Source organism: Rutilus rutilus, assembly GCF_951802725.1.
Source record: "Rutilus rutilus genome assembly, chromosome: 19".
Classification (NCBI taxonomy): domain Eukaryota; kingdom Metazoa; phylum Chordata; class Actinopteri; order Cypriniformes; family Leuciscidae; genus Rutilus; species Rutilus rutilus.
Window position 1 is genome coordinate 15,086,001 of NC_140232.1, and position 26,566 is coordinate 15,112,566.

The 26,566-nt window shown below is 38.9% G+C and overlaps 1 long non-coding RNA gene across 1 annotated transcript; it reads left to right on the forward strand.

The window, feature by feature from the left end:
• The first annotated feature begins 7,638 nt into the window (after positions 1-7,638).
• On the forward strand, positions 7,639-11,513 carry LOC311278897. The gene is made up of 3 exons (XR_014625494.1): positions 7,639-8,072; positions 9,160-9,317; positions 10,679-11,513. It is a non-coding gene; the product is annotated as an uncharacterized lncRNA (long non-coding RNA).
• The last annotated feature ends 15,053 nt before the right edge of the window (positions 11,514-26,566 follow it).

Genomic DNA, 26,566 nt, shown 5'->3' on the forward strand with positions numbered 1-26,566 from the left:
AACAATGTTATTTTTATCATTAATAGAACATTATTATGAAACTTTTTTTTTTTTTTTACTTTAGTCGAATATTTTTTAAACGCTACTACTTTTTCCCAGATGATTCAGAGAACAATTCAAAAATAATATTCTTGTAATACTTGCAAAATGATGAAATACAGAAAACATTCCTTTAATGTTTTCTCTAACATTCACATAACCAAAAATAAATAATAATAATAATAATAATAATAATAATTTAACATATAACATATAATAATAATTTAATTTAATTAGCTGAGATAAAAAAAAAAAAAATACATTTGTTTGTTTTAATCAATTAAAATGACTAATCCGAATTAAATGACGCAACGTTTGCTTCCATCTAAAATGTGGTCTGGGAAAAAAAGCACAAGGAGATTTGCCTCCTTCTGCATACAGTAACAAATCATTACCAGAGGTAGCCAGCCAATCAGCTTTCAGAATCACCTTAATGCATCATCAAAAGTGCTTGTGATTTAACTTTCAAAGTGAGTCAAAAGATCGATGATATCCAGGTTGCAGATTAATCAATGATCTCAAAACAAGTGAGACTAAATGACAGATCCATATATAATTTGCCATAATGATGGAGTGGAGTTCCTCTTCAAATAGGTGAGTAGATGTTAGATGGAATGGGGTTTTCCATGTATGAATGTTTATCTGATATATGGCACTGCCCTGCTGCGTGATTAGTTCTGTTGATTTGACAAGTGCTGGTTATCAGTGATATTATATACCTAATGTACTGTCAATTATCCAGACTATTTTAAGATATTAAAGGGATAAAATAATTTGTGTACCTGATAATTATTAGTACATATAAAAACCAAACCTACTACAATCTTTTATCAGTTTGATATATATCAAGGTTCAAGGTGCAAGGTAACTTTATTATCCCCGAGGGGCAATTTAGATTGCAGGCAGCAGTAACAGTATAACAATCAAACAACAACAATGAAACACAACAATGAACATAACCACCAAAGAACATAGTTTAAATTTGAATTTACAGGGTATTGTTAACAATGGTGATGGCAGTCGGGATAAATGACCTTTTTAATCTGTTTGTTCTGCATCGCGGCAAACTGTATCTGCGCCCGGATGGCAGCAGCATAAATTCATCCCACAAGGGATGACTATGGTCAGCCAGAATGGCTCTCGCTTTCTTCAGGGATCTGACCTTATACAGGTCATGTAGGTCATTTAAGGGTGTCTGCATACCTTTACGATACCTTGCATGCGATTTTTCTGTTTAATAGACAGTGACCCGTGCCAACAGATAAAATAAAAAGTGAGAACTGATTCAATAAAACAGGAATAAAACATTTCCATAAAAACAGTGTCAACATTAAAACTGCGAAGCTTGCGAAGAAAGTGCATGCGCTGATGTGCTTTTTTTTATCAATGGGCACAGTATTCATCACCGGATTTAAATCAACATTTTTAAAAACAGACATCTCCTCACTAAAATCATGGACATTAAAACGATTATAAAATCCGTTCAGTTCATTGGAAAAGTCCAGATCTGTTTTTCCATTCTGAGTAATGCAAAGCGTTTTGGACTGCAACCCCATTATGGTTTTCACGCCCTCCCATGCAGGACGTGAATTTCCAGTACGCAGCAAGTTTTCTACTTTGTCTTTATATACGCGCTTGGCAAGCTTGAGTTCCCTCTTCAACTGTTTAGATAATACCCTGTGCTGTATCATATCCCCCTGATTAAAACTAATGTTCCTCTGATTAATTATGCTTTTTACTGATTTAGAGACCCAGGGTTTATTATTAGGATAAATGAGGATGGATTTTCGGGAGATGATCATTTCCTCACAAAAGGATATATAGGCAGACACAGTTTCTGTCAGTTCATCTAAATCCGGACAAGCATTTTTAAACACATCCCAATCAGTGACAGAGAAACAGTCCTGAAGACAATGAACGGAATTTTCTGTTCATACTGGAACCAATCTTCGTTCCGCCTTGTGCCTCTTCAGGACCGATTTATACATCGGGACTAAATAAACAACATTATGGTCAGGGGCCTCATTTATAAAACTTTGCGTAGGATTTGCGTCAGAAGTGGCGTACAGATGAAACATAGGACGTGCGTACGCACAGAAATATTCGGATTTATAAAACCGGGCGCATGCACATCCTACGCAGTTTTCCCTTAATAAATCACAATCAATTCTAAATGTAGCGCAGCTTTTGCGGCTTCATGCCTCGCCCATAGTTACCCATAAATAGTCTGTGAAACGCCCACAAGTTAATATTCATTGATTGCGAAATCATGGCAAACACAGAGAGGAAAACCAAGAAACGTAACTTCACTCAATGTGAAGTAGAAATGATCGTTGGCGAGGGGGAAAAGAGGAGTAAAATGTTGTTTGGAGGGAACAGTGTGGGCATTACTAATGCCAAAAAGGCACTTGACTGGCAAAAGGTTGCAGACGCCTTTAATGCTGCGGCCTCACAACATCGGACCGTGGCCGAAATAAAAAAGAAATGGTCGGACATCAAAGTCTTCTTGCTGTCTGAAGATGTGTTCACTTCGAATCCTTCCATTTGCCACATCTTCTAAGAGCGCAAGATCAGCCATTGTGCGTCATTACGCATTGTGATGGCATCATGGCATTTTATTACCATCCATTTAATTGCATCTGACAAGCTACAGATGTGTTATGAGGATGAATTGCATAACATGCCAATATTATTGCAGAACATATTTCACTTTTCTTTTTGCAAATATGTGTTCATTTGCATTTCTGTTGTAATCTTCGTTTGATTTGGTTTGTTTTACACTGCAGATCGATCAAACGGGTGTTCGTGTAGGCTGTTAATTGTAAGACTTGCTTTGTGAAGTCTTCATGTTATTTATGAGAGGCAGTATTGCCATTTCTTTTACACAACGGTCTAGAGTTTCACACAATTTCACACACTTTCACGTGTTTCTTCCATATGCCGACGGTGTCGCCATTTCTCATTTCACCCGTTTTTGTGCGTACGCCTGGGTCAGAGTTTGCGTGAAGTACCGCACATTTTCCTGCCAAGTTTGCTTTTTATAAATACCAATTATTGCGTAGAGAGCGGCGTACGCCTTCTTTTGTGCGTACGCAATGTTTATAAATGGAAGAGATTTATAAGCCCCCTTAACCGTCCCAAAACAAAGGTCCAAACATTTTGAGTGACGAGTCGGACAAGTGACATACTGATAAAAATTACAGAGATATTTCCCTGGTTTACAAAGATAATTAGGATCGGTGCGTCCGGCGCAACCCCTGTAGCCTCTGCACAGATCTGGTCATGGCTTGGGTGGCCCTGTCCACGTTAGCTTTCGGGTGAATATAAACAAGAGTCACAAATAATTGTGGGAATTCCCTTGGAAGATAAAAGGGACGTAAAGATACGGAGAGGAGTTCAATGTCCGGCGTACACAATGACTCTCTGACGACTACTGTACTGCACCAGTTATTGTTTACGTATAGACACAATCCCCCGCCAAGTGACTTACCGGTCACTGCAGGATCTCTGTCCAAGCGATAGGGAACTCCGAAGCTATCGATCTCCAGATCAGACTGTAAGTCGTGCTCCTTATGTGAAGGCGAGAAGACAGGCACTGCTATACTCCGTCAGGAACTTGACGTTTGCCTGAAGCTCGTCAACTTTATTCCGGAGTGACTGGACATTAGCGAGGATGACTGTAGGAAGGGGAATCCGCCTATATCCCTGTCTCCTGAGCCTCAGGCGTACACCGCCGCGTCTCCCTCTTTTCCTTGCTGTCGGCCCTGTCCAATGCGCCTTATTCCTGTTCGCTGCGTAAGGGTCCGGCAACCGGAGGATCTCTGCGGGGATAACTGCGGAAGAGTCCACGGTGCCTACACTGGTGCTGTGCAAGAACAAAAGGAATTCCCGACTATACTGGAGAGGTTCTCCATACACGAGAAGTCCACATAAAAAGTGACATAACAGCGTCAACAGAAAAAGGAGGCCGGTCAAATTCAGGTGAGTCATGTTGCCTCCTGTTCAATTTCAGATCAATCCAAAAACGATAACGTAGACAGACAGTACAGGTTAACACACCACTCTCAAACACTGCTGCTGCTGCATGTCGCCATTACCAGCGCCATCTCCCATATCAGTCTCTCTGACAACGTCCACTAATAGGCTCCCACTGTAATCACAGCTAAATTCATAAAAACAGCATGTTTGCGAGTGTGTAACAATGACTGTTTAACCACAGTTCAATTTACAAAAAAGGTAATACCAAATAACTTACTTTTTAGACACAACATTGCCAGTTACTGTACTTTATCTGTTTTTCTCAGCCATGATAGTTCAGAATTCACAGCAGACAGCACATCATTGTGGTAGTGGTTCCTTTATAAATCAATCAGAAAAGTGAAGGATTCAATGACTCACTCATAAAGACATGCATTTATTTTGTTCTTGAATGAATTAGCAGTTTTGAAGGAGTTGTTTGAATGAATGTTTAAATGACTCACTCATAAAGACAGACCTGTCCAAATACCCAGACTTGTGGTCTCGGCCACTTGACAAGAACACAACAGGAAGTAAGTGTGTGCAATAGGAAGTGCACGCGACAAGAAGTGTCTAAGACTGTCCCAAGTCTTAAAAATACCAAAGCTCAGTGCCCTTAAAGCAAACTAAAGCCACAGTAAATATATGACATCATGCATCAGTCTACTCGAGTACGACATAATTTTACAGTAAACATCTGTACAGGCTGTTCAAATCTTAAACATATAATAAAAATAAACCTATTATATATAGCACATATAACACATAAGAAAAGATCTGCTCAATCTGAGCACTGAAACACACAATACACAAGAATAGATCTGCATGCACCAGGAATAGGAGCCCTATGCAAAATAAATGAAGCTGCTATGAAAAATTGGACTGTGCACACTGACATGTGTTTAGCAAGTTCAACGTTGTGTAACACAAAGTCATTTAAAGTGCAGTTTAACAGCAGGGGGGCATATTAACTGGGATCATGGCTAGAGTCTCAAAGTTTATTATTAAGCCACAGGATGCAATTATGGTCATGCAGACCAACAGTGATTGGCCTGACAGCAGGAATCCATCAAATCTCCAGCCTATGAAGTTGCTGATGCTGTGCAGGAGGTTAAAGAACAGGCTTACTCTGGTGTCAGGACATAGACGAGGGATGGTGTCATGTGCTTTGTAACCAGAGACAGCATTTTAAGCATTTTAAGGTATGTTATTGTGGTGCAACATACTAACATAATCTTAACTACAATCAAATCCCTTTGAGGCTCCATTGCATAGTGCTATTATGCCTCGTTTCCACTGAGCAGTGCGGTGCGGTACGGTACGGTACGGAACGGTACGCATTTATTTGCGTTTCCACTATCAAAAGTTGTGAATGGTACCAAAATGCCGAACCATACCGTACCACTTTTTAGGTACCCTTCCATTGGGGTACCTAGCACAGTGGAACGGTACTAAAAGGTGGAGCTAGACTCACTGCAGGACGTTGATTGGTTGACAGGGAATCGTCACTTGCGCGTGCTACAAGGGGAATGACAACATCAGAAGGGCCATTTTTTTATATGCAGTTTAATATAATACTACTATTACTGTATCACGAAATTTAATTTTAAGAGTTTTTCAGGCGAGAATGTAGTTGTTTAAAGCTCAAATCTGTGGTTTATTTATAAAGATGATTTTTTTTTCCCCGCTTGTGAGATCCATGCGTTCAGCGGGCGCTCGGCGCTCATGTTTCCCGGCTGGATGAGCCTTTCCTCGGCTAGTCTTCTGACGTTCGTCAGACTCCGACGGTAGTGGTTAAACATGAGATATAATTCGTCTTGTGTAGACCTAACGGGCAATCTTTGCTCTCGTGAATATATAATGAGTTCCCTGTCAATCGTTTTGGCTGAGGGCTAAGTTTAGTTTCATATTAACGTTATAGGCTAACGTTATTTGTATTTAACTTTACTTGTAATGTTAGACTAGAGCGCTGCATTTGGATATTTGACTGAATTGTTTGCTTTATTTCTTATAGCTTCTTGTACCTTTTACTTAAACTTTTATATAGGCTATTATTGATAAAACTGAAATTTTACAAAAAGAAATATGGTTTCTTGTCATTTTTTTATTACAAGATTATCACTGATGTTTATTGCAACATTTGTACAAACGCATATATTGCTTGGAATATGTTTATTTATTTATTTATTTTAAACGAAAAGAAACGTTAGGGTTGTGTTTTAAATTTCGTTTTGTTATAAATAGAATAACGTATAACGTGCAGTGAATAATCAATATGCGTTGCGCATGAACCACATTTGTGTCCCTATAATGTTTAATTTAAATGAAAACGAAAAGAGGCAGAGTGGTGTTTTATAACATATTTCGTTTTATTGTTGCTTAAAATGTATATACAGAGTAAGTTAACAGAGCTGAGTGACGCTTTTAAGAACGCGCTGTACCATTTACACAAACTTTGCGTACTTGATATTGAGAAAAGCCTAATGTCGGCGCTTGTCTTCTTGTGACAAACGTATCGAGGAGCAAGAACAAGATCTGCTGCATGTCATCCATTGTAGTTTACTATGTTCTTCTTCGCGCGAAAATGACGTCGATCGAAACACCACGCCTATCAAGTAAGGGTACTGTTGGCAGTGGAAACGCTAGCCAGATCATGGTTAACAGACCCGAACCGTACCGTACTGCTCAGTGGAAACGAGGCATTAGTATGGTGGGCAGAACTTCTGCCTATTGAGAGCTTTCAAAATAGATTAACTTATTATATAGGGCTCGCTCTGTATTGGTCTGAATGATTCATTTGCATACGAACTGACACCGTTCTCAAGTTCAACTCATTTGCTAAGCTCTTTTAAGGACCAGGGATGTGTTTCCCGTACTATGATGTAACTCGCTGCTTAACTACCATAGTAGCCTATGCATTGTTGAAGAAATCAACTATCCTAGCTAGTCAAGACTGTTTCCCGAAACTGTATTGTCGCAAATTTGTCGTTCAACCACGTTGGTTAATGATGTCACGCAGGTAGTGGGTAATAACTTCTTTTATGACTCCGTTTGAAATCGAATTAATGCTAGATGTTTTGCTATAAATTACAGACATGAGGACTAATTCTAATTTTAATGTTATTTCCAGATTTAATCATAGGCTCGTTTTTACGTACTAGAGCACGTACGCACATGCACACTCTTAAAAAACAATGCTTTAAATCTCTTGGCAAGTTAAAAGACGTCAACGACATTTGTATGTATTCGGAAAAAAAAGAAAAAAAAAAGATTGTAATGAATGCCAGCTTGCTTATTTTACTCAAGAGAACGATTTCATGCAAAGTCCATATTTCATGCAAAGTAGAAACTATGCTTCTAACCACAGGTCGAGAGCTGCATGTCATTCCAACCACACAACTTTGCGATGCTGTTTGCGAATGTTCATTGGAACTATGGTTTTGACACGTTGAACTATGCTGATAACGATGGAACTTGCAACCAAATTTTGGCTAATGATGCTTTCGAGAAACACACCCCAGATAATCAGTGAGGAACAGAGCTAAAAGTTCTGTGGCTTCAAAAGATTACAGTCATACCCCAGATAGCAATTACATGTGGGCCACATGCAGGTATTATCTGGCACATATGGCCTAGATGTGGCATGGCTGAACAGATATGGGCCAAATCGTAGCCATATTTGTTTTGCCATAACTTTAAAATCTGCGGGAAATGCTCTCTTGGTTCACAACTGATTTTGAGGTATATGGCCCAGATAACAACGAACACATGAGGACCATATGTGGTTGAGCTATGGCACACAGTGAGAAACACCGACTTGTGGTAAACATTTGGCTTGTACGTGGAAAAACACAGGAATCCTGAAATCAAGTGCGGCAAACATCCGCCGTTCCACACCTCAGGTTGCTCTGCATCTTCCCTCCTATTGGTGGAGTGAGACTACGGCGCGAGTTTGACTGCGACGCTGGCCAGCTGACGCCTTTTACTCTGCTTTCCTCACGACTGTGTACATTCAGGTAAGTGATGTTTTGGCATTTTAAAGTCATATAAATGAAATATGCAGCATTATGTGTCAATATTGCATGTTATTATGCGTTTAGTTATTCGTTCCATCGAGGAAGGGGTTGAACTAGCTAATATTTTCCTCAGTTTACTGCTATAACTTACAATAAAGTTTAATGTAACTTAACCGTTAACTTAGGCTATAGCAGTTCGCTGGTTTGCCGTTTTAAATTAAGATGTTTTTGTTTATAAATCAACAGCTCACTGTCGTACACAATAAAATAGTATAGTTTGTCATTGTGTAGGCCTAGTAGCCTATTTGTGAATTAAGGCGACGTGGTCCAATGTCGGTGTTACTGTTTGTCAGAAAACCTAAATCCTAATTTGTGTTCACAATCATTCAACTAATAATATAAAAATGCCAAGAATAAACACATTAATACGTGTGCATTATTGTATGTTTTTTTTTTGTACTTTATTTAACTCTGAAATGATATTCAACCAAGACTTTTTCTCATGACCTTTCCCTCTTTAAAATTAAAAGTTGTAATGTTAACGTTAGGCTATTAGTGTCAAGTCACAATACCAAAATTATGACTTTCGATACAATACCTGAACATTAACATGAACTAATAATGAACTGCACTTCTACTGCATACATTAATATGTGTTAATGTTAATTTCAACATTTACTAACACATTCAATATAAAAAATTGTACTTGTTAACTTTAGTATGCACTGTGAACTAACATGAACAAACAATGAATTGCTGTATTTCTGTTAACTATCAATGAATTGAGCAGCCATTCACTGCCATTATAAAGCTTGGAAGAGGCAGGACATTTTTATAATTACTCTAATTTCTCACGATATAGTTTATATACCATGCTATGGTATACTGTCATACCACCCAGCCCTAATGTGTGGTATGGGTGGGGCAATGACAATCATTTCCATATTAAAAACCTAGAAAATATGGTTTCAGATGGAGTAAATAATAGTTTATAGTTAATTTTTGAATATAAAAGCACTTTCATTTTAGGGTGGTCTATTTAAATGCATATTTCAACCACTTACACAATGTTTTTTTTTCCTATCAGATTACCTATGTGGGTTTGGTTGGTGGCTTTGACCTGGATAACACCGTGTGGAGAGTGCTGAAAGGCACTTTTACAACTGCTGTGGCACGTTATGAATTGGAGAGAAGTCAATGGGAAGATTGGTGTCCAACGCCTGGTCGTAAAGGAAGTTGTCATTGGTGAGACCTTTTTTAGAAGTCACTTTTATTTGTATTGCACTTTGCACAATTCACAACTTTTCAAAACCGCTTTACAGAACATTGTATTTTTATTTCTGTTATCTCAGTATCGAACCAAACAACTTTTTTTGTCATTACCTGATCACATCCGTGGCTCACTTAAGTGACTGCATTTTTTTATTTAGAAGTTTTATGTTTTGTTTTTAAAGAAAGTTATTTTTTATATATTGCAAATCATATTGTTTCAATCATACATTTTAAAGCTGTAATCACAATATAAGATTATCATTCTGTCAAAGTCTCATACCAGCGCATGCCTACAACTATCTGTATTTAGTTCATTATCACTGTGTATTTAAAAGGTTAGTTTACCCAAAAATGAAAATTCTGTCAGTAATTACTCACCCATGTTGTTCCAACCCCCGTAAGACCTTCGTTCATCTTCGGAATACAAATTAAGATATTTATGATGAAATCTGAGAGCTGTCTCACTCCTCCATAGGCTTCTCTGTTATTGAAACTTGCCAGCCCAGAAAGTTAGTAAAGACATTGTTAAAATAGTCCAAGAATACAGTGGCTGAACCTTAAGTTTATCAAGTGTCGAAAATACTTTTTGTGCGCAAAACAAGCTAAAATAAAGGCTTTATTCAACGTAGTGTAACAGCACAGCGCTTCTGTGTTGTACGTCAGAACGTAGGCTCACGACTGGCCAGCATCCCACACATGACCAGCGTCGGCCAATAGTGAGTCTACGCTCTGACGTACAACCCAGAAGTTGGAAAAACTTGAGGGTAATTACAGATAGAATTTTCATTTTTGGGCGAACTAACCCTTTATGTTCCTCCTTGCATTCAGTACTTGGCCCATTATTGTTTGTGTTTCTGCTTTCAAATTGTCTCGCATCATTGCGGATTATCTTGAGTTTATTTTTTGTTAGTAAAAACACTTATTTTTGTAGACTCTGTCTTTGGACTAAAACATGACATTAATGCTATCTGTGTTGGTGTGTTTTTACATTAGAGTGTGCATGTCTTTTTTTAAAAAAAGAAGCAGAATACATGCAGTGCTGTAAATTTTAACCGGTTGTTGGTGCAAAAGTATTCTAAAAATCGAAATAATTTGTCATAAGGAATTACGGTATAATTCTGGCCCACATATTGAAAAATACAATTTGCAATTCCTTTTGAAAATTTACTGGAAAAAAACTTTCATACACTGGTAATTCAGAGGTGTTTAATTTGTTAATAATTGCAATTAAAATATTAAAGGATATTTACATTAATGATTTTTTGTATTATCCTGCAGCTCTAGCTTCCAGGTTGTATTGCTGCTAACATTATTTAAATTCTTCTTTATTGCAGGTGCAGTCAGGCAGAATCCCCTTACTGGAAAAGGTCAACACATTGCCGACCCTCATTGGAGACTTCTCTGCACATCAACACACTTCTCAACTCTTTACCTTTCAAGTTTGCTTTAACTTTCTCAATTTCTCTTTAAAGTTCTCTTTACCAACTGTGATTTATTTGTATTACTCTCATTGGACTAATTAAACATAACATTAATACAAGCTTTGATCGAGTGTTTTGAACTTTAGTGTAAAAAATTAGCTTTGAATGCTATTTATATTATTAATTTGTATTCTTGAATGTTTTCAACTGAATTCTACTTAAAATAAGTACAACTAAAACAGTAGCTGTAATTATGTTTTCTTAAATGTTTTCAACTGAATACTACTGTAATTATTAAATTCAACTCTGTTGCTGTAATTATATTTATTTTGATAAATGTTTTCAACTGAATACTACTGTTATTATTCAACTCTTGCTGTAATTATATTTATTTTTATGAAATGTTTTCAACTGAATACTGCTGTAATTAAGTACAACACTTTAGCTGTAATTATTTAAATGCTTGTCAAAATAAATAGTTTTGAGTACATTTGTTGTTGAGTGTTTAATTTACCTGTGAGTTAAGACTTTAAATACTGTCAGCTGCATGTGGGCCACATAAGGGCCGTTAGATTTTAACAGAACTCAACCATACTAAAGTTGCATACCAGGCCCACATATGGGCCACATGAATTTGTAGTATTTGGCTCATGCTTGGTGGAGTTATGGCAGTCCTTTGGTTCAGTTCTGGCAAAGGAGATGTGGGCCATATCTGGGCCGGCAAACACAAACTAATCTGGGCCACAGCTCAGCTGTTTATCTGGCCCACATCTGTGCCAAAGGTAATTTGCTGACTGGGACAGGTTTGGAACGACATGTGGGTGAGTAAATGCTGACAGAATTTCCATTTTGGGGTGAACTATCAGCCTGGGGTGCGTTTCCCAAAAGCATCGTTGGCCAACTATGTTCGCAAGTTCTGTTGTTGTCCGCATAGTTCAGCGAGTCGGTGTTTCCGAAACCAACAAACATTCGCAAAAGTTGTGTGGTTGGAACGACAGCTCTCGACCTGCAAGTTGATTTTTTCAATGATGCATTGTACTATTGTAGTTAAGCAGCGAGTTACATCATTGTAGCCTATGGGAAATGCACCCATGGTCTCATTGTTAATACGTAGCTATTAATATGTAACTTTCAAAGACACTAAATGTACTTTTTGTACGTTTAGATAGATGCTGAAACGTAAAATATGGTCGTATCGGCAACATTTAAACGTGGCATTATTAGTTTTTACTAGGAGTGGCTCGATACCACTTTTTCATGTCCGATACCGATACCACACAATTGAGTATCTGTCGATACCGATACCGATACAATACCATATATTTTTTTCTTAATTAAGCTGTTAATAACACATTTGTCAGGAGGATGCACTGTGCTTAACCTAGCCATCTTAAAAGCATCATGCTCAAACAGTGCAATAAATGTTCTATATAAGTAGCCCACAACATGACTCAGTTGTGCAATACTGCTGCTTAATTTTTATTAAAACAATTTTTAAAAAGAACTTGTAGCAGCATTTTTAATTATTCAGCACCATTCAATTAATGAAATTTAAAGTGCAACTGTGCAAATAAAACAAAAATTATAATTCCAGTGCCAAAAACTGGATGTAACACAAAACTCTTATGTAGTCATTAGGGCTGTACCCGACTATTCGAATATTCGTTCGGTGGGTTGGTATTCGATTTGAGAATTTGACATTCGAATATTCGTTTTTTTTTGGGGGGGGGGGGGGGTTTACACCTGGCATCCCCCTCGCAATGGTTCTCATTCGCACTTGAATATGTTCAACACTATAAAATCTGACGAAATATAGATAGACACACGAGAGGAGACACGTTCAGAATGAATAAACTTTGAATAAACTACAGAACAGCGCGAGTGGGAAGCGGCGCGCCTCACGCGGGCAGGGCTTATATGCTCCGAGAACTCTTTTTTACAACTATCTTATAAGGCCTAGCCATTTTTAATAGGATGGACAGTTGAAGGAACCAAACCTCGTTATTTGATGCTTCTTGAGTTGGCTAAAGTGTTCCTGCAATGGTAGTATTCTGGCTAGAGCGCAGAACAGCGGAGTTTGTAAGGACAGAAGTGCATGCCTGCGAGCTTGTATTTTGGGTTAAGCTGCGTTGCTTTGACATTGTGGAAAATAGAACAATAGAAACAAAATGTATTAAGCTGTTTACCCCTTATTATCAATCTAAATTAATCTCATTTTTAATTTAACTTAATTTCGTTTTTCTTTATTTAAATTCGTTTTTTCTTTAATTAAATTTCGTTTTTCTTTATTTAAATTTCGTTTCTTCTTTATTTAAATTGAGTTTTTCTTTATTTAAATTTCGTTTTTTTCTTTATTTAAATTTCGTTTTTATGTATTTAAATCTACCCTTTACTGTGTCAGTAATTTGTTAGTCAGAAAAATATTAGACTACCTTATTAAAAGTATTGCTTAAGTTAACAGACCTGTGTGTGTGTGTGTGTGTGTGTTACGTGCGAGTGTATTTACTTTGTGTTGTTCATGGGGAAGATGCGTTTTATATCACTAGTGCAGTAATCCGTTCTCGGAGCATAAAGCCTTGTTTATACTCGACGCGTCCGCACGAGCGCGAAGGTGCGCGCGGCAAAAATGATGTCATTGCGGTGTGGGCGGTCGTGCGCGTTGGGTTCGCAAGACCCAATTTCGGCTGGCGGTGTGCGCGACATTTTTTGTAACAACGCGCGCGGCGCCGCATCCGAAGATGAACGCCTTCGAGCCGAATCTGGCCGAGCTCGAACTTCTCACCACACCAGCACCCAGTTTGCAGTATAAATGAGTTGCTTACATTTAAAAAATGAGCATACAATAGCATAAAAAGTATTTTTAATGAACATAAAGGTCCATGTTTAATAAAAATGTTCACGAAACTTAATGAAATGTTTAGTGAAATTAGAAAATATGAAGGAGATCGTTGATTTAGTTATGTTTTTTACACATTCTAGTATACATATATTTTGTTTTATTGTCACGAGTAATAATCTCAGGGTTTACTGGGTTTTACACGATTCTTTTTGTGGTGTGATCAAATGTTACTAAAATAAACATTGTCACGTGTGTATAGCTTTCTTCTTCTCACAGGAATCACCTGGTGGTTTAGAGGACAATTACTCGAGTCGCCCCCTATTGTTTCAAAGAATAGTACAACGGCGAGCGCGTCAAGTATAAACGCCTCGTCCGTTTCGGGAGGTGCGCGCGCAGTCTGCGGAGACTCGCGCTGCGGAGCCAGGCGAAAGTATAAACAAGGCTTAAGCCGTGCCCGCGTGAGGCGCGCCGCTTCCTGCTCGCGCTGTTCTGTAGTTTATTAATTATGAACGTATCGCGTCTTATTTTAAATAACTCCACACAGCTGACATGATAACTTAATTGCTGAGAGGGCTTACCTCACTCACCTCTAGCTACCGTTCACGTGATGCCAGTGTTGCCAAGTCCGCGGTCTCTCCCACCCCGAAACGCGATTGGCTATTTTTAAGAAGCAATTGGACGGGATTTGTATGTGAAAATCTGGCAACGCTGCGTGACGCGTGTTCTCTTTAAGGCATGTCCCTCAGGTGTTGTTAAGCATTTGTATGACAATTTAGGACTAAGGGACGTGATCGTATCGGATCGGGTTATACTCCCGCGAATCATGCAATATCCGATCCAGTGATTTTGGCCAGTATCGGACTAATACCGATACCGAATATCGGATCGGCGCACCCCTAGTTTTTACAGCTACAAAACATTAAATATTTACGAATCTTTCATATATCAGATATCTGTATAATTGCCCTTTTTATTATAGATAAATGTAAGATCCCTTAACCCTACTCCCAAACTTAAAGGGACATTGTGTAGGAATTTCTCCCATCTAGTGGTGAAATTGTATTTTGCATTCAAACGAATAGTGCTCTCCAGCGCCTCGTGTTGCATCTACGGTAGCCGTTATGTACCAAAAAGCTATGACAGGATGTCTTCTAATTTGAGTTTTCCTTCGGGTGAACAGGTTTGTTATTTCAAGACCGTAACATTGACTTACCTGTCGAGAAGAAAGCAACTTCAGCATCTCTTTTGAAAGCTTTCTGCTGCATTAGGTCTTTCCACCTGCAAAAAGCTATCCCGGCATTAACCCTTGTTTTTCGTAATCTCCGGTCACGTTTCCTTTTACGGTCTATTTTGGACTTTTTCAATGACGAGGACTCCTTATCCTGTGACTCAGCATATGTATGGTCCTCCATTATAAATAACCGTGCAGTGCAGCCTTTTAAACTTGCCGGGGCAGTGACAAGCTCCTCTCACTGCTCTGCTCCTCCGTTTCTGCTGGTTTCAGTCACGGTACGCTGGCTCTGAACGAAAACGCGTTGTGGAAACACGTTGACCTAGTACTTTTTGTCCCTCTCTGCTAGTAATCACAGTAATTTATTTACAAAAGCGCTACCAAAAGTCTTTCAAATGATGATGTGTTGGAGTCGCAGAGCACTCTGGCGGTATATAACAGTTTTGAATGAGGGACAGATCAGAATTTAAGTTATTAATCCATGAAAATGTTAATCCGGTGTTGTGCCAGATTTCGACCCCCTGCCAAATTATTACCCCCCTCGTTGAAGTCAGTACCTGATTGTCTAATCCTAACCCCTCCCCCACAACTAATCCTAAACCTACCAATGCTAGGGGGCGGGGGGCGAAATTGGACATAACACCGGCTTCACTCCATGTCGCAGTCTGTGACGAAGCAGGCGAGAGCCAATGAGCTTTTGATATCACTGCCGTAAAACATGTCGTAGCGCTTCTTCGGGGCACAATTTTTGAATTTGAATTAATCGTAATCAGCATTGAATGAATGCTAATTTGACGTCTGCACAGGATTTGACATTTGCGGTCGAGATGAAGATCGCTGTATAAAGGGCTGAATTTGGATCTGTTCCTTGCAAACGTATGGATTCTAAAGATTTGGATTACATCGAGCAAAAAAAATTTATGTCTTGTGAATTTATGTTGTGTTTTGGTGTATTTTATGGTTTTATTGTCAGTCGCTGTATAGGAGAAAACGCCTTTTGTGTTTCACGTAAAACAAACAAGATATTACAAAATGGTTAAACGATTAAAGAAATGTTATTCATAAAGTACAGTCTTGTAATCCTCTGAAACGAGTTTGCAGAAGAATTCACGAACAGAGCGAAATGTTATTATTTCTTATTAAGTAGATGAGTAAACTGCATTTAATAAATGCGACTGAAAACATGTAATTGATATGATAATTGAATATAGTAAAAACATCAATGCCACGAATTTAATATTCATAAATAGGAATACGTACAAATTTGTACCTCAGGAAAGTTGTTCATATGTAAATAATTTACGTTTTAGTGTGGTCAAAGCGTAAATACTTTACATTTTAGTGCTGTCAATATGGTAGAACTAAAAATATACACATATTCTCATGAGATCACATTGGAACTATTGCTATACTTCCCTTTCTCTTTAAAACATCCAAATTACCAAATGAAGTAATTTTCTGATGTGACATTTTGATTTGCTGGATATGTGAGATTATTTGACAGCCTCCTACATGATGGGTGCCAGATTTATTGCAGAGCCCTAAAACTGGAAGCATCAAGTGCTCAAATCTTTAAACATGACAGTATTTTTAAAGTCAGGCCCTCTGAAACATCAAGGGCGTGTTTCATTCGTCTTTCATTGGGAATCTGTCCTTTAAACAGAAAATCATTAACAGAATGCTGTCGAATCTGAATAGAAACATTGACGCCCTAATTACTAGATATTGAACTCGTCTGTGACAATCACACCCTATTGTGCTTCCACACTTAAGCAAGACTAAAACATGTTTAGGATCCTCTTTTTTTTCCACAATCAAAAACACTTCACCGTAATTTCTGAAGAATGCCTGTCTCACTCAATTAGATTTGGTCTATTATGACTCTAATTCATTTTAAAATCTTCTAGTCAACTCAAGTAGCTTTTCATCACCAAAAAGTAGAATTTAGCTTGTATGGTATGTCTGATTTGTTTCTAGCTGTTTTCATCCGATCTACCGCACAAACATAACACAAGTAATGTATTCCTCCCACTTTCCTGCCTTTCTTGTTCTGTAAGAGTAAAAATGCAGAGCCTTAGTCATGGGGCGGTGCATGTTGTGTCACATTTGGGTAGTTATTAGCGTGTATTTAGCTGTCACCTGTAAATGGGCTGACAAGAACGTTTTATGCCACCCTCTTTCCAGTCCCTTGTGTCATTCATTCCTCAGAGCCATTGATGATTGTGTGTTTTTATATCCCCACAGGAAAGACACATTTATCAGACTTCCTGAGGCTCTGTGAATTTAATTAGTAAATAAATAAATTAAGATCACAGTATATTATTTTTTCTTGTTCATTAATCTTTTTTTCCCCTCATTTATTACTCCAACTAATCCAACAGATCTTTAGAAAATGTTGGTACATCCACGACAGAGTGATGATATCAGTTGTATCATGATACTGAATGATTACCTTATTCATAGGCTATGGTATTTCCATGGTACTTTTCTTTTTTTTAGAGAACATGCCTTTTTCCAATGTACGTAAAAGCATTGCATGTATGTAATATGTCTTTACATAATATTTGAAGTTGATTTGTGGACTTACTTTTTTCTAATCAAAGAAACCGTGAGTCCACCACAACACTTTCACAGTGTCAACTAGCTGATAATGAAAGCTCTAGGCGCTGTAGACTTCACAGCAGAAATAATTTACCTTAAATGTACCCATGAAAAAGCTGAATCATCTTACATTTACAAGCAGAACTTTATATAAAGAAAATTAAAGTTTGCTGCGAAACAGTTAGCTCCTTTCTGCCCTCCATAATGACCACCAGAATGTTTTGAAAATGAAGTGCATGAGAGAGAAAATGAAAAAATTCTGTCTCATTAATTCTTCCATTTATTCGGTGTTTTCACGTATTCTGGGTCTTTTCTAGTGATTATATTCACATGTATGTGAGCATAATTATATCGAGAGATTCAGGGTGCTGACCTGTTGGAGATTCATTGCGGTGAAAAAGAAATATATTTGGATGGAAATGTTCTGCATGGTGTGTAGGTGTATCCTGAACATGTCCAATATGTTAAGCTAAGTGGAACTCGGCCTGGTCCGATGAGTCCCCTTTTCCTTTTACATCACGTGGACGGCCGTGTACATGTGCAACGTTTACCTGGTGAAGTTATGGCACCAGAATGCACTGTGGGACGATGACAAGCCGGTGGCGAAAATTTTATGCTCTGGGTAATGTTCTGCTGTGTTCGGCCATTAATGTGGACATAAATTTGACACATGCCACTTACCTGAACATTGTTGCAGGCCAGGTACACCCCTTCATGACAATGGTGTTCCCTGGTGGAAGTGGCCTCTTTCAGCAGGATAATGCTTCCTGTCACACTGCACACATTGTTCAGGAATGAGGAACATGATGAAGAGTTCAAGGTGCTGGACTGGTCTCCAAATTCCTCAGATCTCAATCCAATTGAGCATCTGTGGGATGTGCAACAAGTTAGAACCAAGGCAGCTCTACCTTGCAACCTACAGGATCTGCAGCTAACGTCTTGGTGTCTTCAGGAGTCCATGCCTCACCGGGTCAGTGCTGTTTTGGCTGCACACCGAGGACCAATTGCATATTGGGCTGGTGCTCATAATGTTTTGGCTCATCTGTGTAGAAGAGGCTTAGTCGACCAAAATTGTATTAGTCATGTATGAAGTCATGAAGTCCTTTAGGGGCAGATCGTTAACGGCAGGTCCTTGCGGTAATTAAATATGGCTTAGCATTTGAAATTATAGTTTTAATAACAAAGTTCGGGAGGGGCACGTTCAGATAATTAACCTACTTAGCACGAGAGCACGCCAAATACACATAACTTTAGTATTAATAATATAATATGTAAGTGTGAACTCGTGAAACATGTAAGTAGTAGCAACTTTACTTGGCCGCTCGCTCTAACGTTAACCTAGATAAATGTGCTCTATTATTATGTGCATAATAAGTGTGGAAGCTAAAGTATAACATTCTTACTGAATGACATGGAGGCGCCGGCGCGATCCCTTGCATTTTTCCTGATAACAGCAGAAACAGCCTAAAATAGGCTATACTCCAAAAAATTTGGTCATGCAGATCAAATTAATACATCATTCGAAACTTTGAAACTTTTATTTGTGTAACTCACAATAACAACAAAACGCTGTGCTTTTGTAAAATAAAGAAAACAAACAGGACGCACTTTCTGACGTCTCGGTCTCTGTGAACTGGAGCATCTCATTAAAATTTACCAAAACTCTGCGTAGGCCATTTTCCTCACAGACACAAGAAATATATCTATAAAAAACTTGAAATGCCTACTTTTAAATAAACCAATTCAAATAGAAAAAGAAAAAAAAACTCTCTGATTATATGATGTTTTATTAACAAGGTTCGGGAGGAGCACGTTCAGATAATTAACACAAGTGGAGAGCACTCAGCAATCAATGGTAAGAGGTGTATATATACTCAGCAGTCTCACCTCATTCCATTGACAGTTTTGCAGCATCCCTCCACCACCCCTTCTCCACGCTTCTAGTCCTAAACACTTACATACGGGGGGAGTACTCTGGGTTCGGGCCAAACTCCGAGCTCGGAGCCCTCCCTCCGGACAGCACGCCAAACACGCATTAAACTTTACCCCTTCAAATTATATGTAAGTGTGAACTCGTGAATTTCACTTTAAAGGTGCTTCTACTATATTGCAAGTCAGCATCGTCAACTTCATCTTCTCAGCTGACACTAACTAAGAAAACACTAGTTTATTAATACATAATTAAAAAATCTCTTCGATTTTTTCTGACACATTCATAATCATTATTTTTGCCAGTGCTTTGCAGCAAGCTTTATGTGTGCGCTTGAGCGCAGAATGAGCTATTTATTATGCCTATATTAAAGGCTCATTATGGTTTAGTATTCCCCCAGTATTAAAGTAAATAAATTAATATAAATGTGCGATTAGTCGACTAATGGCTTATATGAATGACTACTAGTCAAATAGTAGAAAAATCTTATAGTCGGGGCAGCCTATATATATGCTTTTAGGCTTTTACATTTTACAAATTTACAGAGGACTTCTAAGTGCCACTTGTTCTCCTCCAAATAAATCAATCAATCATCAATAAAAAGCAATTACTAAATAGTCTACTAGAGAAGTTAAATGATCATTTGAAAACAGCTGAAAATCAATTAGCCGTACACCAGTACGCTATACGATGTTAACCTAACGACTTGCATAATAATGACATTTAATGAGGCACATATAAACACTATTACACATTCAAATCCTGGAGGATTCGAAGGCAAGCAGATTGCTATGATTTCAGCTCATGAACAGATAATATCTTTCTCCTTGGAAGCCCAGTGTCTCAGCAGTATCTTACCACAGTTAACACTTTTAATTTACATCATTATCGGCCCTACCTGTGAGCTTAGATTACCTACAAAGGCACAAAGTAACATTCTTTTGAATTTGGCCTTTAGTGCTGGCCTGCCTCAGAGCTATTCCTTGCATGCTGAGCATGTACAAAAAGCCTTGCGGGTCTTGACTCTAAGTGTGGGGGAGTGGATTTGGGTGAAGCATACCTCTAACCCAGAGTTAATGAGGACCCTCTGGGCTTTTCCCTTCATTGGTGTGAAGGGAAGTTACTTTTAAAAAAAACAGAGGAATAGCTCCTTCTTACCCAGAGGGAGGAAGTGCTGGAGTGTAAAGTAGGTTTTATATTCTTGCATGGTTCATGAGGTCATTACTGTGCAGGGCATGTTGATGCGGCGAGAGTACAAACAGATGCTTGTTAATATTAGAATAATAGAAAATATATGACTGTAATACAAAAAAATAAAAAAAGAGGTCAGAATGGCCATGGAAGAATTTGTTTTAAATTGTATAGAATAAAAGACCGTTACAAGAAATAAACATGTTTTTTGTTTGAAAATGAAATATGTATGTTTGGATGTAAAGCAAACATTGACACTCCATGCATTTCCTGTGTTTCATTTGTTGCAGATGTAGAGGCAGTGAATTAGTTCAGGCAATTACTCCTGGTAGGCTGCGCCCCAGCTTTGCTCATTAATTTAGCCTAATTACCTAAACATATTTAATGGAGGGATGAGTAAGTGATAGATGGAGTTAGTGACTTCAGATCAAATGGGTCTCATTAATTGGTCCTTGCTTGTTCTCCTGTTGCAATGAGGGGTCCGCCGAGTCAAAAGCAGACATCTTTCTGAAAGACTTAATTACACAAAAGAACAGCACATTGCTTATGCTGCATTGCCTACGTAAGATACAAGAATGTGGAGGAAAAGAACAAAGAAAAGGCGAAGGAAATGGCAAGGCCGACAGAGATAGTAGAATGAAGGTGTGGCCATTAGTCGACGAGGCACGGAAAGCAGGAAAGGTTGCCTACTTATAGCTGGTCGGGCCTTTGTGGAGAAAAAAAGAGATCTTTCCGCCAGGCTGAATTCTTTCAACTTTGAGACAAGGTGTTCTATTTACATGCTTGTTTAAAAAAAATCAAATAAAATACAATTATTTTTCATCGCCACTTGTTTTTCCTTTACCTCAAGTTCAACCATATTTTAATAATGGTACTTTTTTTTGCCAGGACCATATTTTCATTATGTCAAGAGTCGATAGCTAATGTTCATATTTTGTCCGGTTATACCTACGAAACTACAGTTGATGTGGCGCTTTTTGTTCTCATCACGTTTAGCAGTTGTCTCTGAGCTTCTGTTCTGAAAAAAATGTTCAAGTGAATTCTATTTTTGTTATTTTATTCTAATGTCTTATTTTGATATCTTTATTTTTAAGTTCACTCAAGGTCAGCGGACTTAAGAACTATTTAAAATGGAAAGCCATTTTTTTATTCACCCAACAACAGATTTTTAACGTAAAACAGATTTTTATTTTCTTCAAGAAACTCACAGCATCTCTGAGGATGTGCCTTTTTGGAAATCCCATTGGGGAAATATTTTTTTTTGTTCTCACTCAAGAACTTATTCGCTGGAAAACTTCCGTATACAGACTTTGATACTAATGGACATTATGTGTGTCATGTTGTTCAAATTCATAACTTTTATATTCATTGTCATAAACATTTATGGTTACAATTCAAAGGCAGAAAATGATGTTCTTTTAGATAGGATAGAAGAGAGAATTGTTCATTGGTTAGCCAAATTCCCTAATGCACATACATGTATACTCTTGGGTGGTTAAATCTTTAATATCACTTTAGATAATGCAATTGATAGATGGCCTCCAGGATCTTATTCTAATACAAATGCAAAGCTTAAAATGTTAATGCAAAGATTCGATCTGATTGACGCTTGGAGAATTAAACATCCTCATAACACAACTTTTACCCGGTGTACTAATTCAAGGTCTAAGCAAATGAGAATAGATTTATGGTTAGTTTCCCACGTGCTTGAAGACAATTTCAGTACTGATATTTTATCTACCCCTTTAACTGATCATAAAGCGAACAAAATTCAGCTTACTTTCTTAGATTGGAAAAGTCTCTGACTTAAAACATTCATCAGCTCAAAACTGGTAACTCTCTCTCTGAAGACCCAAAAGAAATGATCAAATAGTGTTTAGATTTCTATAAGAATCTTTTCAGCAGCCGATTTTGTTATGACAGCACTGAATCCTTTATGGCCTCGGTAGGTAACATTAATTGTATAAGTGCTCCTGATAAAGATTTTTGTAAACGCCCCATCACATTAGTTGAGGTCCTCGAATCTATCAAAACCTTAAAGGTTAATAAATCGCAATTGATAAATTGCAAAAGATTTGGCCCCTTTTTTATTAGAAGTAATATATGAAAGCAATAGTGTGGGATCTCTTCTCTCTACCTTAACACAAAGTTTAATAACTCTTATCCCCAAGCCTAAAAAAGACTTATTATTAATTGATAATTGTCGTCCGATTAGTCTTTTAAATTATGATTATAAAATCATCGTTACAATCTTTGCAAAACGTTTACATACTATTTTAGAGGACATATGAAACGCAATCAGGCTTTCTAAAAAACAGACACATTTCAAACAATATTCGGCTGGTTCTTGACCTGTTAGACTATTCAGAGTTAGTGAGGGATGATAGTTAGATGTTTTTTCTGGACTTTTATAAAGCCTTCGATTCTATTGAACATGGTTTTTATATTCAAAACTTCATTAGAACAGTTAAAACTTTATATGTCAACGGGAATTCTTCCATTAAGCTTAAACACGGTATCTCTCCAAGATTCGAATTGCAGCGGGGAATACGTCAGGGTTGCCCCATTTCGCCATACTTGTTTATATTGACTACTCAATTATTAGCCAATTACATTAAGAATAGTGCCTTGCAAGGAGTTGGTATCATAGGAAAGGAGATCATCATCAGTCAATTGGCTGATGATACTACCCTTTTCCTAAAGAATTCAGACTAGATTCGCTTGGCTCTTAATACTATTAAAACGTTCTCCAATGCATCTGGGCTTCATATCAATGTGCTCAAATGTGAATTAATGCCAATCAAATAATTCTCTGTTTCCAGTTTATGTAATATCCAAGTCAAAGAGACAATATAGCCTACCTTGGAATAGTGATTCCAAAAACTCAAAACCTAGGTGTAATTTAAACTTTTTGCCCATCATAGAGAAAGCTAAAAAATAAAAAGATTTAATCAGTGGCTTCAGAGAGATTTATCTTTGAAAGGAAGGATTCTTCTCTCCAAGGCAGAAGGCATCTCACTTCTGACATATGCATTAGACCTTGATAGAGTAATGTGTAAAAAGATTGATCAACTACTATGTAATTTTGTATGGAAAAAAAAAAATTGATGGACCTGAACTATCCCTTTAATCTGAACAATAACATTACATAATAATGATATAGAACTTTCATAGTCTGTCTAACTTCTGTTTCAGTTAGTTTAGCAAACCGAAAAGGTTATTACTTCTATACACCGAAATAAGTTGTATGCACTATATGAAATGGAAGAAACTTCACCAAAAACACAACATAGAGCTAAAACATCAATTAAGCCTGAATAACAAATATATGTCATAGTACATCCCCATGCTTTCACCAAAAAACACAAATTATTAAAGTGCATTAACATAGATGCTTAGCAGCCTGTTTGTTGGACCTTTGCCCTAAACTTAATGTTGTAAGTTGTTTTATATTTTAAGTTGCTCATACAAAATGGCCTACAAAATTGGACTTTTTTCGTTACAGGGACGGGATCAGAGTGCATTTACTTTAAATGTTGACTAATGCTTCAATGGTTCAAGACCAGGTTAGGTCAACTTTATATTAGGAGTCTTTAACTACTATGCACTTACACACATGCACACTTACATGTAATAATAGTCTCACAGTTATGTTTTGTTTTTCGGTCTTGTCTAGTTAAGGTCATGGTTTTCATTATTTCTGTTTTGCCTTAGGTCTGTCTTAATCTTAACCCATTTTAAAACTTTAAAACCACAGACATAAGGGCAGTTTCAACCGATTTTTAGCATTACAATCCTCCGCATGCACACACTAGAAGATTGGTCCAGACCGCGAGACCACACACCTGTCCATTGTAACATTTTCACAGTGAGACGAGATCTCACAGAGACACGCAAGATCAAACATGACTTGGAAGAAAAACAAGGAGACTAAACTATTGACTAAACAAGTAAAACACATGTGGATGACGTCATCAACTTCAGAGATTCGTGTTTTTTATTGTTTACACGGAGACCGGTTTCAAAAACTTGCACTTTGAAACCATTTTCAAAAGTTTGCGTTTTCAGGCATCCAAAACGCTGTTGCCATGTAAATGAACAGCCAAAACTCATTAAAAGTTTTAAATTTTTAGTTGAAAACAGTGTCGTGTAAACAGCCTCTTAAACAGTTCTAGTTATTCATTAATTGCAATGGGCCCTGATTAGTGTATCACCTGTTCCCTTTCGGTCAGTCACTCCGAGTTACGTCAGTGACTGACGAATGGGGGTTTCGCTTTGAAGCCTATCACCTTCGAGTTCTTACAAAACGAGCCAATGGCAAAACAATGCCATGGGTCTGCGGAATTTGCATAGCACAACTCCGCCCCACCGCGTGGGTATAAAGGAAGCAATCTCGCATTGTGTTTTTGCTTCGGAGCCGAATGTTCTCTTCACTCCTCTCCACTGCAAGCTGTCTACGAGTTCTAGATACGAGACGGGCGACTCTTCAGCAGTTTTGGTGTGACGGCGTGTTCCAGCGAGATCTCATTCCTTCTGCTGGTCTGTGCAGTGATTTGGCGCTTCAGCACTGCTGTTTAGTTTTATCCTCTCTAAAAGAGATGCACGTGGCAAGTCTTTTTAAAGATGTCTCGCTCGTGTATTTCTGGGTGCGGTAGACTGATTAATTCTGCTGATGGGCACGAATGCTGCATGGCGTGTTTGAGCTTAAATCATGCTCAGGCAGCATTCATGGATGCGTCATGTTTTCATTACGGGAACATGACCATCGCAATGTTGCGATCGAGACTCAATGACCTCCTTAGAGGGAGAGTCCCCTCTTCCACACCCCAATCTATCTGATCCAGAACTGACTGCCATGCTTTCCCGGGCAGTCGCGAGCATCAGGCTTGTGTTGAACCCTCTGCCATGTCCCGAGCGCTCAAGGCTTGATGATTGGTTTTTGGGGGCGGTGCATGCTGACACCCGTCTGCATTCGCCCTCAATTCCTTTCTTCCCGGAAGTGCATGAAGAGGTCATGAGATTGTGGAAGTCTCTTTTGACATTTTGCGACTGCTCAGCAGCCTCTTCCGCCTTCTCTGCCCTCGCTGAGGCAGCGGCCAAAGGGTACACTGGGGGTTTCCCCTGTGGGAACACAGCGAATCACAGCAACACAACTGTTTCCCCACAGCGCCTCCACCTGGCGTGGCAACCCTAGGCACCCCTCCAATGCCTGTAGGTTTTTGTCTAACTCTGGTGGCAGAGACCTATAGAGCTGCGGGGCAGGCTGCCGCCTCACTGCATGCTATGGCCTCACTGACATGCACAAGGGTAGGGCTGATCCAGGGCTCATGGAAGAGCTGCATGCCGCCACCGACCTCGCTCTACGGGCGACGAAGGTGACCACACGCTCCCTGGGTCAGGTGATATCCACATGCGTGGTCCAGGAAAGACAGCTCTGGCTTAACCTGGTTGATATGTGTGAGGCTGAGCGAACCCGCTTCCTCAACTCCCCCATATCCCAGGCTGGCCTCTTCTGCGGGAGGCAATCAAACATGTTCTGAACCCGCGGCCAGCTGCTGCTACCCAGCCGCCGGCTCAGATGCCTCAGTCCGCTCGTCGCCGAGGGTGCCCTCCTACGACTTCCGCCCCTCCCGCACGGCCCCAGCAGCAGTGTTCACCTGGGCCGCGCCGTGGAGGTAGTTGCAGGAAGGCACCCCAGCCCGTACCAGCCCCGCAGCTCCCCCATGCAGACGCTCCGCCTCGCCACTCTCGTCCTCCTCTGTCGCCAGACCCCTGTCAGAGCAGGCCCCCGCGGAACGCTTGTCCTTCCCTGGCCTCCTCTGTCAGGACGCTGCATATGACCGTGCCCCTACACGGTACATGGTTCTCCCATTCGGGTTAGCCCTGTCCCCTCGCATCTTCAAGAAAGTTGTCTCAACTGTTGTCTCAACAGCCCCTCCCTGACCAATTCCTGGAAGGACCTCCTTTCTCAGAGACGAGGCACCCTCTGGCACCCTCGTCCCGATCTAT